The sequence below is a fragment of the Hemiscyllium ocellatum genome, chromosome 17 (assembly GCF_020745735.1).
Source record: "Hemiscyllium ocellatum isolate sHemOce1 chromosome 17, sHemOce1.pat.X.cur, whole genome shotgun sequence".
Lineage (NCBI taxonomy): Eukaryota > Metazoa > Chordata > Chondrichthyes > Orectolobiformes > Hemiscylliidae > Hemiscyllium > Hemiscyllium ocellatum.
The window spans coordinates 79065128-79083459 of NC_083417.1; positions in this window are offsets into that span (position 1 = coordinate 79065128).

Genomic DNA, 18332 nt, shown 5'->3' on the forward strand with positions numbered 1-18332 from the left:
ATGGACGAGGAAATGATTAGTACTTTGCACCAGTATTCATGGTGGAAGACACCAACAATCTATTCGGCCGTCGAGGGAATGAGTGGGCAGATGTGATTGTAGTGCTAGTCTGTTCCGATTACATAATATCCTTATCGGCATAACACTCTACAACTGGAAAAGGTTGAGAAGTTAATTGAGTGCATGCTTCAAGATGATATAATTGAAGTAAGATACAGTGACAAGAGTTGACTGACAGTCACAGTGCCAAAGCCAGATGGTACCAAAGATTATGGTGGACTATCGCAAAGTCAACGGGTAAAAAATGAGGTCTGCAGATGCTGGAGATCACAGTTGAAAATGTGTTGCTGGTTAAAGCACAGCAGGTTAGGCAGCATCCAAGGAATAGGAAATTCGACGTTTCGGGCATAAGCCCTTCATAAAGAGAGAGAGAGAGAGACAGAGAGACAGAGAGAGAGAGACAGAGAGAGAGAGACAGAGAGAGAGTATGCGTTATTGTGTGTGTGCTTCAGAGGTGGGTTGTTGTGAGCGTCTGTGAGAGAGCGTGTATATGTGTGTGTGAGTGTAAAGTGGAATATGTCTGTGAGGGTGCACATGTATGAGTGTGGTAGTGTGTTGTCTCAGCGTTTCTCGCCCGTAGTGTGGTAGTGTGTGCCTGGACGAGTGTGTGTCTGGTGTGGTGTGGTTGTAATGTGTGTGTGTGTGTGTGTGTGTGTGTGTGTAAAAGGTTCTAATTCAGTGAGACGGTGCTTTTGTGAGTGCAGGGGTGTGTGTGTCTATTGGAGTGTGTGTCTGTGTGCGTGTCTGTGTACAGGAGTTCCGTGTGTGTCTATAAGAGTGCCTGTGCATGTGTGTGTATTTGTCTGTGTGTGTGTCTGTTTGTGTGTAGAAGTATCTGTGCATGAAATCAACTAGGAGAAAGTGAGGACTGCAGATGCTGGAGATAAGAGCTGAAAAATGAGTTGCTGGAAAAGTGCAGCAGGTCAGGCAGCGTCCAAGGAGCAGGAGAATCGACATTTCGACATAAGACCTTCTACAGGAATGAGGAATGTCTGTGTGTGTGTATCGTGCAATGGTCGTCACTTGCAGTGTGACATGAACCCAAGGTCCCGGTTAAGGCCGTCCCTATGGGTACCAATCTTTGCTATCAGACTCTGCACGGACACATTTCACTGCTGACACGCCACTCAATCATCACCCGAAGCCTGGAGGAAAAACGCCTCATCTTCCTACTCGGAACCCTTCAACTCCAAGGCATCAATGTGGACTTCACCAGTTTTCTCATTTACCCTCCCCCGCCTTACCATAGTTCCAATCTACCAGCTCAGCACAATCCTCATTACCTATCCTATCTGCCAATCTTCCTTCCAACCTATCCGGTACACCCTCCGCTCCGAGCTATCACCTTCATCCCCTCCTCCATCCACATGTTGCACTCTTAGCTACCTTCGCTCCAGCCCCAACCCTCCCATTTGTCTCTCTGTCCCAGAAGCTTCCAGCCTCATTCCTGATGATGGTTTCTACCAGACAGGTCGATTTTCCTGCTCCTCGGATTCTGCTTGACTTGTTCTGCTTTTCCCGCTCCGCTATATTCTTGACTGTGATCTCCAGCATCTGCAGTCCTCACTTTCGCCTCTTTGCAGATGCATTCTTGCATAAAAGTATCAGTCACTGCATCATCTTTGTAAAGTCACTGTCCTTCCCATTGAGCACAACCTCCAACACGCTGTGCAGTGCTATTACTGTGCTACATTGCACAGAACTTGACCAGATCTAATAACTGAAAACTGGGAATCTAAGATCCACAATTGCCTACAACAGCACCAGAACTATACTCCCAGAAAATATGCAACCTTATTTCCTGGTACATTTCCAGTCAACCATTCTCGTCAAGTCATGGGTTCAATGTGTTTCAATGGAAGATGGAGGAGGGCAAGTGCGAAGTAGCACCAACCATATCGACAAATGAGGTGCCAAACTGTTAAAACGACCAAACAAAACAACGTCAATTTCAAACAGGATGCAGTGGATGGAGCTCGGTGACTCAGCAACTAGCAGACCAAATCTAAGCTTGGTAGTTTGGTTGCATCCATTCATGAATGATAATGAACAAATAAACAACTCAGTGGTGGTGGAGACGACAGAAAAATCTCAACTTTTAATGATGAAAACATCCAATAAATTAGTGCAAAAGATAAGACAAAAGCATTAGGTTAATTTTCAGTAAGAGTTGCTGAATGAATCATCCATCAACACCTCCATTAGTGGTCCCAGCCACTGAAGATAGCAGTCTTCAGCTAATTCTATTCAGTGAATGTGATATTAATATGGTTGGATAAACTGCAAAAGGCTTTGGGCCAGATAGTATTCCATTAAGAGTACTGAAGTCCTGTGCTCTGAAATTTCCGCTCCTTGAACAAAGATCTTCAAGTACAGCTGCACCAGTGGCAATATGCCGAACAATGTAGGAAATTGCCAAAGTATGTCCCGTGCGCACACATCCACATACGTACGTTCACACACAGCACACCCTTCCACACACATGCACATATGTGCATACATACAGGCACGCACACACGCACGGACACAGCATACAACCTAAACAGAATCAGACACACACAGACACACGTATGCCACCTTACACACAGACACACACATTGACACACACAGACTCCAACATGTACAGGAACGCACACTCCCAAGGCATTCACACACTTACACACACAGACAGAGACATCCAAGCCACCCCTACGCCTACAGACACACACATATTGAGGCAGAAACACAAAGAAAGGCACACAGAGAAACATAAAGAAACATCAAAACTGAACAGTTCGCTTCCCTCTGTTCAACGTTGATCATGATATGGCGGTGCCAGCGTTGGACTGTGGTGGACAAAGTTAAACATCACTTAATGAAAGTTAGATTGAATTAGATAATTAGAAAACAGTGAAGTGAACCAGGGAAACAAACTGGGAAAGAGAGTAGATTACAAAGGAACAATATCAAAATAAAGCAAAAAGAAACAAGTGAACATTTTGCAAATTGTGAATGTTTTGAAACAGAGAGTGAAATTTCAAAGTTTACTCATCTACACATTTAATTTCAGGTTAAGGGAATGGAACAGTGTCAACTGCTTGTGTCATGTACAGGTTGAAAAATTTGCTCAGCCTCCCTGAGTATGAATACATTTTTAACGATTACTGACAGTCGGGGAAAGTTGATTATACTGACTCAGAGAGAGCAAAGAAGAGAGTGAATGAGAATGTTGACTTGTCTGAAGGTTCATTGAAATTGCAACTCGAAGCAGGCCATAAACTGTCTCTTCAAAGTATCATCATCAGAAGTAAATCTTTTATCTTTCTGCCACTAACTTAATCAGTGCACTCTCATAATTTCATGATTATACAGTTCAGTTTTCATTTCATCCATTTTGGTAAAGTGCAAGTCGCCAATTCGTTCAAGCTCTATATTACACACTGGCAACAATCGCTCCAGCGCCAGCTGTGCGGTGACTTCAAGGTTGATTGGAACTGGGTTAAGGATGAGGCGGTTTGGAGTATAGGTGGTGGTGCAGAAATCGTTGATCATTACTTGGCACAGGACTGATGAACTTTCTTTAAGATAGATCGTTTTTTCTTATTCTAAAAAAACTGTTCGGAATAACGTTGGATAGTGATAACAACGCAAAAGCGTTTCATTGCTTTTTACACTGTTTCCGTTTTACGCATTGCATGAGAAGTGTCAATTGATTAATGCATTCATTCATAATGTTATATACGTAATTAAATATTTGATCTCTTGATGACCATTCCATATTAATTCTCTCTAGTTTGAACTTGGCCACAAAAATATTGTTCTGCACCTAGTCTGTCAAATCATCTGAATATGGACGTCGTCCTTTCGATCAAGGTTAAAATCAAACTGTTAATTATTAAGTCTGCTCATAATTAATTGTGTGAATCATCGATATTCAACGATATAAGCTTTGAAACTCGTCAAGTAATTGTATCTGAGATTAGGAATTGTTTTGATCAGTCAGGTATTTGTTACTATTTGGAATTCTGCAGCACAGAAGTCGGTGGAATCGTTCTTATTTTGTTTCCTGAAATGTGATGTAGATTTCGACGTGACAATGTGCCTCAGGGCTATGAACGTTTTGTTGATAAACGGTGTGGAATAGGTTTAATAGGTTGTATCCTGTTCAATGGTACGGCAAATCAGAGCGTCTGAATACCCTGATCCATTTCTTATATTCCCACTTTTCCAGGTTTCAAGACAGGGAAATGTCTTATTTCTGGCATTGTCCATGAAAAGCAGGCTTACGACTGCACGTATTCCCCACGTGTGATGATGCTATCATTTAGCTAGTTTATGTTGTCCATTTTTGGTGAGGTCATAAAAGTGCAGGTTCCAAAACGTCTAGATGGTTGGGTGTTCTGGCAAATAATATTAAAGCTGACACATACCGTCTCAGGCAACAGGCTTTCAAGTTTGCAAAGAAAACACACTTGTACAATGAAAGGGGCATGACCAGTCTGCCCAGCTCTGTAGTATTGGTTACTTCCCAAGCAATTCCAAATTGGAGTTGGCAGCGCCGAGTGGTAAAGTCAATTGACTTGCAAACGAGAACCCCAGCTGAAGTTCCATGATAATATTTTCAAGCCTTGCCATGGCAGATATTTAAGTTGGAATTCAAAAGGTAATCTGGCCAGATTGCCACATTACCATAACTATCAATTGCCATAAATTCACATCTCATTGTCGATGACCGTGTACAGAAGGAAGGCGGAAGTGGGTATTGCAGATGCTGGAGGTTAGAGTCAAGATCAGAGTTGTACTGAAACAGCAGAGCAGATCAATCAGCATCCGAGGAGCTTGAAAATCGATGTTTCAGGCAATGACCTGAGTCCACATGAAGAGCTTTTGCCCGAAATGTCGATTTTCCTGCTCCTTACACAGAGAAGGAAGCCGGCTATCTTCCTCCGCATAAAATGTGATAGTAACTGTTCCTGGGATGTGATATCATTAGCTATACTTTCTCGCCGATATACTGTTGCCAAACCCAATGGCATGAATGAAGAATGAGAGAGAAGAAACTTGGAATGCTTCATGTTTCTGAACAAATGCGTGATCGAACACAAACCCATTTTTGTCGCCATTCTTCAAATTAAAGGCAAAGCCAGCTTTGAACGCTCAATGCTGATCTGTCGATTAGTGAGCTCGGGGTAAAAGAAAAATCCAGAAATAGTGACGGCAGGTGTGACTGCAGCGAAAGGTTTGTAAAAATAATGTCCAGGATAAGAATGAAGGAATGCCAGGAGACGCACTAAGTGAGATATTTATGACCAAGTTTCCAACGTAATTAACTACGTCCAGGTCAAGACTGGAAGCAGCAAGAATTCGAAGAGAACTTAAAGATAACAAAAGAAGAAGCAATGAAGAAAATAATTAAGTTCAATTCATAGAATTGTTTATTTGTTATACTGTCTAAGCGTAGAGTTTTTTTTCTTGGAATGATGTCCTTTCTTCCAAAGATGCAGGTTCTTCTTCCCTTCCCTCATGAGACCAACCCTAAAAAAGATGTAACCTAGATTCTCCCTGTTCAATAGCTAATCACCTGAATAATGCAGCTCAGTAGAATTAATCATACATATTCATTGTAACACCGAGGGCAGACTGTACTGTACTGTAATGTCCCACTTTATATATTCTATTTTACCCAGTACTTATCCAGCAATAATTGGTAGACCAGGTCTGCTATGTGTAGAAAGTATTCCATTGGGAATGAGTCATTCAAGTATCTTCGCTTGTACTCGCTGCAAACAATAAATGTAATGTGCAAGTTTTGCAAATCATCCTTACATTGGTGTTTCTGAGCAGTCTTCTTTCTATGTCATCGGGGTTAGTGTTACATCTAGAACTCTGTTTGACAATATACATGCTGCTTTATTCCTTTTGAGGCTTGTTGTTTTCATTTTCTACACTCATTTGTTCGGTGTTGATGTTCTTTCTTTCTCCAGTGGCCTTGGATTATGAACTTTCCTCATGTCCTTTTAAATTTGGACTTAATTATTACATGTCAGTGTTGCGTCACCCGCTCAGATTTAGTATTGCTGGGTCCTGAGTTGAATGTCTATTTAAGCGTTTATGTAAAATAAATGTTGGTGTGCTTGGCACAAATTTAAACATAATTCGGTAGTTTTCTCTAGACCTAAACAGTATTTTGTCATGATAATTTAGAACCAAATTTTGTAGGAGAAAATGACTGAAACATGAGAGTGAAGATGCAAGTAATATCATTACAAAACTGGTACTTTGATTCTGCCAAAATGTATTTTTCCATACTTCCTTGGCAATTAATCTCTTCCAAATGTTTCTGCGAACATTTTCAACATTCGTGCCGCTCTTGCCTCTCGATGTTTCTCTAATGCTCTGCAAGTTCAGAATAAATAAACGATAACAAATGTACGACACAATCGTTTTGTTGAAGTTGATAATCTTTCAAAGTCGCGGCACTATCATTGAGGGAGACATGCTACTGAGATTTTATAAAGCTCTGATTAGGCCCCATTTGGAGTACTGTGTCCAGGTTTGATCCCCACATCTCAGGAAGGACATACTGTCACTGGAACGTGTCTAGCAGGGATTCACACGGATGATCCCTGGAATGGTTAGTCGAACATACGAGGAACGGCTGAGGATCGTGGGATTGTATTCATTGGAGTTTAGAAGATTAAGGGGAGACCTATAGAAACTTACAAGATAATACATGGCTTGGAAAGGGTGGACGCTAGGAAATTGTTTCCGTTCGGCGAGGAGACTAGGACCCGTGGACAGACTTAAAATTAGAGGGGGTCAATTCAGAACAGAAAAGCGGAGGCATTTCTTCAGCCAAAGAGTGGTGGGCCTGTGGAATTCATTATGGCAGAGTCCATTGGAGGCCGGGACGCGAAATGTCTTCAAGGCAGAGATTGATGGATTCTTGATGTCACGAGGAATTAAGGGCTACGGGGAGAATGCGGGTAAGTGGAGTTGAAATGCCCATCAGCCATGATTGAAATGCGGCGTGGACTCGATGGGCCGAATGGCCTTACTTCCACTTCTATGTCTTATGGCCTTATGGTCTTATTTGGTTCATTACCAAGAGGTCTAAAAATCCCATTTTCCCACCTGACAGTGTGTGAGGATTGAGGACTGGATATAAAATTTTCTGACTTTGGTTATAAGGCCTGACTGTTATTGGAGACCTCATGTTTCCTTATCTGTACTTCTGTTCTTGTCTATTCTCTGTGTCTACCTATGCCTCTGTTTCTCTGCCGATAAAAGTCCTTTTCCAAGTCTGTATTTTAGATTATTCTGTCCGGCCTTGGACTTGCCTGTCTTCCCGTTTATCTGTATCTTACTGTAAACTTCTACCCTTTTCTGATTTTGTCACATTACCAGTCTCTCTCTTCCTGCATTGTCTATGCGCACTTTCTTCCTCCCGTCGAGTTATCTGTATTTCTCTCTATATATATCCTCCAACACTCTTTCGATAACCAGTTTGATGCTTCAGGCAGCGAAGTGCAAAATCTGTTGAGTGGTTGCAATTTTCGACAAGTTCGGAGTTCGTTCTGCATGAAAACCAAAATTGAAATAAAATATCAATAATATTTCTTAATTTCCTCAGTTCTTCTTGTTCTTATTGCTGTCAGTTCAATGTTGGAAGCAATTGTTTGATGAATAATTTGCACCCTTATCACTTTCCAGAAGTAGTACTTGAATTCTTCTGTTCCAGGATGCGCTGTGCTCCTACTCAGGCTGCTTTAGACAATGACATTTTTTCGGCAGTGTGCCCCTTTTCCGGGTGCAGTGTTTTCGCAAGGAAACTGGAAGCTGTTAATCTAGCTCATTAATGCTAGAACACTTTACACTCAAGCAACAGTAAAATGATAGAACGAGTCACCAGCAGTGCCATTAGCAGCACGTGCTTCGGCAATAACCTGATTACTGACACTCAGTTTGTGGTCAACGAGTGCAATGAAATGCTTCCTTCATGATCACCTTATTTTCAAATTTGAACTAAGGATCTGAATGCCAGATTTGAGATGAGAGCCACTGCCCTATTTATCAAGAACGGATTTGACGAGGTTTGGCATCACGGAGCCATAAAAAAATCTGCAGTTAATGTGAAGTCACTGTCAACTTTCTGCCAACTGGTGTCATAGCTGACACAAAGGGAGATGGGTGTGGTTATTTGTTGTTACTCCTCTGAGTTGCAAAAGATCTCTCCAAGAGCTTTTCAATAGAATGCCACGTTTAGTATCATATCCAAATCATCACTGATCTTCCTTCCATCAAAAGGTAACAAGTAGACATATTTTTCCAAGATAACACAATGCGTAACACATCCTCACTCAACAAATACCGCAGCAGTGCATGAACAAATGCAGAGCGACCTGTGCCATATCTGTTGTTTAGCTGAAAAGTGGCAGTTCATATTTATCGCACACAAAATTCAAGCAATTACGATCTCCAACATTACAGAATCTTAGCATATACCCTCGACATTAAGTGGAGTTATCATCACTGAATTCCTCCAAGAGCATGTCACGGTCTAAAAGCTCTGCACTGCGTAACTCTCCTCCAGAACAACAAAACGGCTCCCCCCGATCTATCAGTCACAAGTTTGGAGTGTGATGAAATATGCTGTACTTGCCTGGAAGTGATGCAAATGGCATCTGAAAGCATAATGTCTTTTGTCGGTTTTTATCCATGTTGTTGGATTGGTTCATTTCTCGTTGGTGTGAAATGTCTCTCGGTTAATGTGTGTTTTTATATTTTTGCCTGTATGTGAATGCGCATGCATACATGGATGAGTCTTTCAGACAAAGAGACCCACAGCACGGAAAAAAAAATCTGTTGGCTCCCAGTGTCCATGCCTATCTTTGTTCGCTGTTTGTCGCTTCTTGCTTGTTTTTGATTGAAAATAAACAAAAGTGGATCTATAGTTTTCGATCATGTGTCGATCTATTTCTCCATGTGGTAAAAATTATACATTCTGGCAGTTACATCAAAATCCCAGATTGAAGCAGAGCTTCATTGCGGATGAATGCTTGGGGAGCAGCAGCGTAAATCTGAATGTTACACCTTAAGACCGTCTAAGGGACAGAGAAAACCTGTGTTGTTAATTTCACTCACAATATAAAAATCATTTAACAACTCTGGTGCAATGAAATGCTTAGGATGCGGGAGCTTGTATGTATCACCACTTATGGCCTGGTTATTTTGTTATGAACAGGAGGAGGTCCTGTTGTAATGATTGCAACTGGGGGAGGACTTGTGTGAAAAAAGTAGACATCAACAAACAGCAAGAAAGACTGGTCATTATCAAAGGTCTGACACGGATTGAAATTTTAAAATACTCAGCGGACCTCAAAATTGTTTGACAAGTTGATAGAGAGAACGACAGACAGACAGGAAGATTCACACACGCGCGCGCGCGCGTCGCGTTACGCATTAAGAAATATTCTTTTGTTAGTTCCATCCTCTGATGTTCGAAAGTGTAACCAGACTCACACTGAAGCAGTTCAGGACGTCAAGGCACTGCATGTTACACACATACTGTAATTCATCTATTCATCAACAAAAATGTGCCTGTCCACTCAAAGGGCTTTCCCATTTTCCTTTCTTTTGCAAAAAAATATATTTTCTACCGTGATTCATGGGAGCACAGAATTATTCCCATGCAGAAATCTCGCTGTAATTGGTTGGTATCAAGCACTCTTATGACAGACATAGCATGGCGATTGATTCAGATTAAATATCACTATTCATAGTTCAGAAAAAAAACAAAGAGCAGTTACAGCACTCCTTCAAGTAGAGAGCAAAGTGCACACTCGCCCTAACACACTCACATATTGACACACTGAAACATTCTTTCACTCGCATATACAAGCATTCTCTCTTTCTCTCTATCTCTCACACACGCAAACACACACACACAAACACACGGAGATGCAAACACACACAATCACAAACACAGGCACACGCATTTGCACACATACACACATGCTCCAACACGCACACATGCATGCACAGACCAGGCGATTGTAAAATAGTCTATGAAGTAAAATTGGCTGCTCACTGAAGGGTATGTTTAGGATAAATAGTATTACAATCGGAAAAATGTTAAGCTTCTCTTTCTGTTCACTTTCTTATGATTAGAGTGAGTCTTTACTGATAGATAGATTCTTTCAGACAAACTCAGAAAAGGAATTGCGAAGAGATTGTAATGTGGATACTTGAAGAGACAAAGACCTTGTTCCTGTGTTATAATTTCCATTGTTCTTTATTCTTTGTACACAGTTTAATCTGCAAGTCAGAAATAGCTATTAAGAGGGTAAATGCTAATTATTTGAGATTAGTATTGCTCTGATATTTGTTTTATAAATGAAAAAAAGAGGCTTTGGCCACTTGGGGGTTCCATGCCAATTGAATGTAACATAATTTCACCATAATGATGTCTGGGCAGCAAATGCTAAATATTACGTGGGTTAATGACTGAAAGCCACGGATTATATACTTATCAAATTCAGACATCATTTCGCTACTGTCTACGTCCTGCTGGTTCTCTTAGAAAAGTAACGGAAATAGAACGACAGGGCAACGATCATCGTTGAATGTGCATGGCAGGCGCTCGCTCGCTATTCGGCAGTAAATAATAGACATTCCAACTCCCCAAACTTGATTACTGTCTGCAATACACCACTTAGCAGTGCAACGGAATACTCTTAACTTTCTTGAATGGTTTCAACTCCAACAACACACGAACAGCTCACAAAAACGAGTTCAAAGTGATAGGTTAGATGAACAGCCCGTCTAAAATCTTCAACTTTGTGTACATTCTCCACTTTCAACTGGAGTAGACGCACATTGTCTTAGCAACGAGTTCCTTCTGGAGGACCCAGAGCTTTAACACGCCAAGTCATCTTTGTCAACAAGAAAAATTTTGGTATTTCCTAGAAACGATGTCGATATTTATATAACTGAAACTGCTTTAAGACCGTAAGACCAGAAGACATAGGAGCAGCAATTACGCCATTCAGCCAAACCAGTCTAACATGGTTGACATGTATCTAAATTCCAATCTCTCGTTTTCTCTCCGTATCCTTTGACCCGCTGGATACACCAGAATATAGTAATTTCAGTCTTAAATATACTCCATGGCTTAGCTTGCACAGCCTTCTGTGGCAAAGAATTCTGTCAGTTCACCGTTCTCTGGCTGAAGCGGTTTCTCCTTATCTACATTCTAAAAGGTCCTCCCTTTTCTCCAAGACTGTGCTCTCGGATGTGAGCCTCTCCTACAAATGGAAACATCTCCCCAATATCCATCCTGTCCAGACCATTCAGTACTCTGTAAGTTTGAACTGGATACCCCTCATCCTTCTAAACTCCATCCAGTATATACACAGGGTCCTCAAATGTTCCTCATATGTTAATCGTTTAACTGCTAGTAGGAGTCTCGTTAACCTCCTCTGAACATGCTCCAGGCCCATTGCATGTTTTCTGAGATAACAGACCCAAACGTGAGCACAATACCCCAGATGTGGTCTGACAGGTTCTTGGCAAGCTGAATGTTTTATTGCCACAGAGAATAAACATTGATCTACAGATAGATTTAAAAGTTAATCAGAGGTAAGCTGTGCATTGGAACAGGCAGTTCTTGCAAATGTAACGAGGAACAAAGAGCTTTCTTCTGAGTCGGAAGCAAGGTACAATGTCAAGGATGCCAAGATTCTAAATCATATTTTGGATGGAATAACACGAAAGAATCAGCAATATCTAACTTCGTCGACCTGAAACTTTGAATTTGCAATGCTGCTGCTTATCTGAATAATACATGGCGAAAATCATCCTCATATTCTCTCTATTAAGATGAAAAATTTAAAAATAACTCAACCTCACAAATTCTAAATTCGGGTACCTTTCCAAGTGAGGGAATACATTTGGATGAATGCATTTGGATGAACATTTGGGTAAGGTTAGCATGAAAGTAATACTCAGGAAAATAATTGTTACCTTTGTAATAGCATTAAATGCTGAGGCCGAGAAAATGTATCTTACTTTCAAAGAATGCATGTGACTACATGTGTTGAAATGTGGTGCAACACTGCTGGAACAATGTGACCAGTGCTACCGTCTGTGATCTGTTCAGAATATAATGGCCATTTGACGGATTTCCTTGCTCTAGATGGTTTATCCAGGGCTTAGGTTTGGATATTTCTATCATGAATTGCTTTCTCGCAAATTAGGGCTGATTTGCATTGTCATTACAGAAACCTAATAAAGAGACAATAGTAATTTATGGTGTTTAGTTGTGAGACCATCAATAATTTTGCCCTCATTCTGCTCAATTCGAGCCATTGAGCATAATTGTTCATGAAACAGTACATAGATCGCTCCAACGTTCACCATAAGTTTCATACAAAGGATAACAGATCTTAATATTCATTCTGAACTTTTTGAGATCATATTGCTTTATTTCTCGTGCACTAAATGATTTAGTTTTATTTTCTACGGCTCATTTAGATTTTAATTGCAGTGGCATAATTCTGGCACTAACATGGTTTCCAATTGCAAGGGGAGTGTATTGCTGCCTGTGTAGTTTCTGGCTGCTCAGTCGTTTGTATTTAAATCATTTGCCAGTCATATGTATCGAATGGCGTACAGTGTGGAAACAGTCCATGAGGCCCAACTAGTCCACACTGACACACCGAGGAGTAATCCATCTGGACCCATTTCCCTCTGACTAATCCACCTAACATTATAGGGAATTTAGAACTAACAATTCATCTGACCTGCCTCACTTTGCACTGTGGGACGAAACGGAAGCACCAAGAGGAAATCGATGCAGAACTGGAGAGAATGTGCAAACTCCACGCAGACGGTCACCCAAGACTGGAATTGAAAGGGGGTCCCTGGCGCTATGAGACAGAAGTGCTCACCACTGAGCCACCGTGCCGCTCTGAAGACATTTCTTGTTTTCATTTTTGTTTCACAGAGTAATCGTCAATAAATAGATTCTGAAATGTCTGGTTTAACTACTTGAGGAAGCATTTCCGTTTAAAAGCAAGCACTTTTACAATTCATCCCGCTCAGCTTTTCTCTGGCTTGTTTTATGCAAGCAGCCAATTTTTGGTTTAAGCTCCTGGTCGAAGAAATGGCTACATGAAAGTAAATGCTACATGTGGATTCTCTGTGACATCTCTCTCTCTCCTGTAAAAACATGCTTCTGATTTTATATGTTTGCCAAGGTGGGGGTGGGGGGTGGGGTGCGGGTGGGGGCGCTGTTCATGGGGACTGTTGTAAGTACTTGGAACAAAATAATTATGTTAATTGGGTTCTTGACGTCGCTTGGGTTCTGAAATAGTTAAGAGATCGTATATTCTGTTCCCTTTTCTTTGTTTTTCATTCGGCAATTGTTATGGAAAAATGTGAGGATTCGAAAGGATTCCAACTGTTTTCGTTAGGGTTATCTTACTACTGACATATAATATCCAATATTGTTAGTTCCTGTAATCTCTTTACTTCTGCCAATATGGTATTTCCGACATTAAACGTAATCTTATTTTAGTGTATCATACTTAGATATTTACTATTACATTTGCCACAAAGTTTTTAAATTTAGGCTCATCCTCCTAGCTACTGATTAGATATTTGTTGTCTCATTTTGACAAAATGGTCTCCATCAACCTGACTGTGCTGAGCCTGCGAACTGCTGATTAGATATTTGTTATTAAGTCCTGTCACGAATATTTTTAGCAGCCGGGACTGATTTCACGGATTATTGTTGTCTCATCTTGTCTTAATGATCTTGTGGCCCAATCCTGACTTCGCCAATTTGTGTAGACGCATTCTACAATCACTTTGATGCTTCCTTTTAATTAGTGTAACATTTCACAAACTCCTTTTAATAGTTCACGAATGGTTTTTTTGTTTTAACCCTTATCATGCTTTTAGACTTTCTATTTTCCATAAAATCTTGTAAGTAAATAGTGTTCTATTTAATTCTGCTTGTCTGGGCCACCTTCATTACTGCTGGAAGATTTATTTTACAAATTCTTCAAACAACAAGCAAATTGAGGGTCCGCCCTACCTTCCTGAAATGTTGTGACAGGGACTGGCCTGTTCCATAACACTATTGAGCTTTGAGAGAGACTGGAGTTGATTGTTCAAGATGATGTTGTGGTGCCGATCAGTATGACGGCTTTGCCTCGCCAGGAGTTAAAATTTTGAGCGTTGTTGCACATGCATTGCGTAAGCGTATTGATTGGGTCGAAGACTTTGAGAAGCTGGAGAAAAGTAATTTACTTATTACACAATCAGATGGCTGCTGACGACCGAACTTAAAGATGAGGAACATTGTCAGAAGATATTTCAGGACGTAGGTCAGTTGAAGGCGTGAGCAGAAAAATGGCAGATATACTTTAATCTGAACAAACATGAGTTTTGATTTTGGAATGTCATGTGCAGATGGAAATTATAAAGTGAATGGAAGAACCCGAAGGAGTATTGATACGCAAAGGGATCTGGGTGTGCAAGTTCACAAATTACTGAAGGTAACAGCACATGTAGATAAGGTAGTAAATAAGGTCTACGGCATGCTTGCCTTCATTTGAAGGGGCAGTGAATACAAGGATCGGCAAGTTATGCTGCAGCTTTGCAGTGCTTCAGCCATGCAATACTGAGAATATTCTTGTGATCGCCACAAGAAGGATGCGGACTTTTCTGAGAGGTTACAAAAACATTGGCCACGATGCTGCGTGGTCTGGCGAATTTTAGTTATGAATAAAGGAGGGAAAGACAGGAATATTTGCACTGTAGTGCGGGACGTTATGGGGCTAACCGATCGAAGTTAATAGTATAGTTCGAGTGGAAAGTCTGAGGTTTTTACCGAGGGCAGAGAGGTCAATTACTAGGGGACACGGGTTCAAGGTTAGGGTTGGGTGGGTAGGATAAGTTAAAAGAAATGTGCGAATTACCATTTTCCACACATAGGGTGTTGCGAACATTCAATGCACTGCCAGTGAAAGTGGCGGAAGCAGACACAATGCCAGCATACAAGAAGCAACCGGACAAATGCGGGAATAGGAAGGCAATAGATGGATATGAATGTTGTAAATGAAGACATGATTTAGAGATGCCGGTGTTGGACTGGAGTGTATAAAGTTAAAGATCACACAACACCAGCATATAGTCCAACAGGTTGAATTAGAAGCACACTAGCACTCAGAGCATCGTGCCTTCATCAGGTGATAGACAGCTTTGTTGTGGATGGATACAATGTAGCAGCGCAGCCAATATGCTGTATTGTTGTTTGTTCTTTCTATTTTCTCAAACTTACTTACTTATTCAGTAGGATCATGACTGATCAGACCTTCCTCACGTCGACGTTTCTGAGTCTTCCTTTTCAACTATTTATTGACTTACTGATCAAAACCTTCAAGATCTATGCATGCCATCCCTAAAAATACAGAAAGTTGTTGACGCACAACTGTCTATGATAAGGAATTCAAAACCCTTAGATGTAACAGAATACATTGGAACTAAAAACAAGACCTTAAGCCTGCTCCGCCGTTCAATAATATTACAGCTGATCCTGTCATGGCCTCAGCTCCATTTACCAGTGTATTGGATACCACATCGAAAGGACCGGACACAGTTGATTACACGAGTGGCTGTACACGGAAATCGCTTTTGGATGCACAAGTTTACTTTGGGGAAAGAATGGAAGTGTGAGAGTGAGGTTTGAGCTCAGGTTTTGCAATTCTTGTGGTGAATGACAAAGTACTGGGAATTGCGAGTGGATTAGTGGGGGGCATGAACCTCACAAGGGCGTCTCAGAGGGAATGGTTTCTCTGGAATTCACATCTGGCTGCCGTGGGGAATTTATCACTGAACGTGGGGCATGTTTGTAGGTGGCAGAAATGGTTGCGAATGACGAAATGTGTCCGGAAGTTGGTGTAATGCAATGCGAGGTCTGGGGGAATTCTGTCCGTCTGGTGATTGAAGGGGTGGTGTTCAAGGAGCAGACGTGTGGGATGCGGAGGAGATTTTTTTGGGTAACATCGTTGACCACATGGGAAATTAAATTGTGGTTTTCTGAAGAAGGTATTTTCGACAGTGGAATTGCCCACCTGGGAGCAGATACAGTGGAGGTTGAGCAATTGGGTATAAGGACAACATTTCTTAAAGGACGCAGTGTGGGAAGAATTTTAGACAAGCATTTTTTGGAGTTGGTGGTTTTGAAGGAAATGTTCATGCTCAGTCGGTGGCAGGAAATGGTGATTGAGAGGTCCGGGAAATGGAGGGATGTGTCTGAGATTGTCCGGGCCAAGTTGAGATCGGAGTGGAATGTGTTAGTGAAGTTGATAAAATATTCAACCTTCGAGTGTGTGCTGGAGGTGCTGCAGATGCAGTCATCGATGTAGCAGAGAAAAAAGAGGGAATGGCGCTAGTATAGATTTTGAACATTGGATGTTCCATGTACCTGACGAAGAGGAGGCATAGTTCGGGCCCATGTGTGTTGCCTATGGTTGCATATTTGGCGTAGAGGATGTAGAAGGATTCGAAAGATCCCTCCCTGCCTTCTGGAAAAACACTATCACTTATTTCCATGTCCTACGTCTGCGCTGTATGTGCTCTGAGGAGAACTAATTCAACTGTAAAACATTCCAGATGGCCTCTTTCCTCAAAGGCCACAATTTTCCATCCCACATGTGCGACTATACCTCCCATAACATCGCCTTCAATTCCTGAATGTCTGCCGTGAACCCCATCCCTCCAATCATAACAAGGACAGAACCCCCTTGTCCTCACCTTCCACATCGCCACCTTCTGGATAATTCGATTATCCTCTGCCATTTCTACCACCTACAAACAGACGCTATGAACGGATATATTTCTCTCCCCGCTCCCATCTGCACTCTGGAGAGACAATTATTTCTGAGACGCCCATACATGATCCACATCCCCACCAACCCACCCGCTACTCACAGCCCCTTCACTGGCACATCAGCAAGTGCAATACCTGCGGCCACACCTCTCTTCAAACTTCTATCCTTTGGCCCAAAGGATCCTTCAGCATCCGACAGAGGTTTACCTGTACTTCCACACACGACATCTAACGTAGCATTTGCTCTGGTTGTGGCGTCCTCGACACGAGGGAGACAGGACGCCAATTTACAGAATGTTTTAGAGAACATCTCTGTGACACCCTCACTAAAAAAGTACTCACTACCCTGAGGCCGAAAACTTTCATTCCCTCTTGTAGTACATAAAGAGCATGCAAGTCATGGCCCTCTTCCACCGCCAAATTCTCGCTGCCTGGTGCTTGGAGAAAGAAGGCATCATCTTCCGTCTTGGGGCTATCCAACCACACGGGATCAACTTGGATTTCACAAGTTTCCTCATTTTTCCTGTCCCCACCTCACACCAGATCAAACCTTCCAACATTGTACTGTACTCCTGAACTGTCGAAGCTGTCGATTTCCTGACCCACTTATCTGCTCCACCCTCTTATCTGATGTGTCACCTTCACTCTCTCCTCAATCTGTCTTGGTTGTGAAAGAATCACCTCTGCCTTTTCAACTGGTTATCCAAATAGGCTGCTGGGTTTTCAGTCTCACCAAATTAATCCCCGCTCAAGGCTTCGGGATCGATCTGAAATGGGGAACATGCGAAGGGCCTCCCACACCCTTTGTCTTATTCGATCAAACCCGGTCCCATCGTTAATCAGATTGCCACAACATTGCTCAGCTAGTTTCAGTCCATCATCTCTCTTAATTCCTGAAGTCCCACCACCTGAATTAGCAGTGCCTTCAAATCCCCCAAAGCCAACAACTGTCTCGTGGTTTCTGCTTCTAGGGCTCTTAAAAGCTTTCTAACACCAATGTGTAAACTGGGTAACAGATTTGCCAGCCTTTCCAGATCCTGAATTCCCCAAGGAATGTATTGCGGCTGTCTCCCCATTTCATAACAATGGCAAAATCATTCTCTGCGTGAGCTTGTTTCCCTCATTAAACTTGCTACATTTTGATTCGTCATCAGATTCCAATGCTAACCTCAATTGTATTTTCTCTCATCTCTCCTCTTGTCTTATGGTCTCCTCTGCTCCAGTTCCCCCATCACTCTCTGTCTGTCTCTGCACAACATTCCTGGAGTAACTTAGATGAGCGACATAGTCTCTTTGATCTCTTAACATGTGTAACGTTTGAATTTCACCTCACCATCTTTCTTTTTCCAGTTGTTAAGCTTCTAATTCTGTTTTCCTCCTCGCCTGTCCTGCC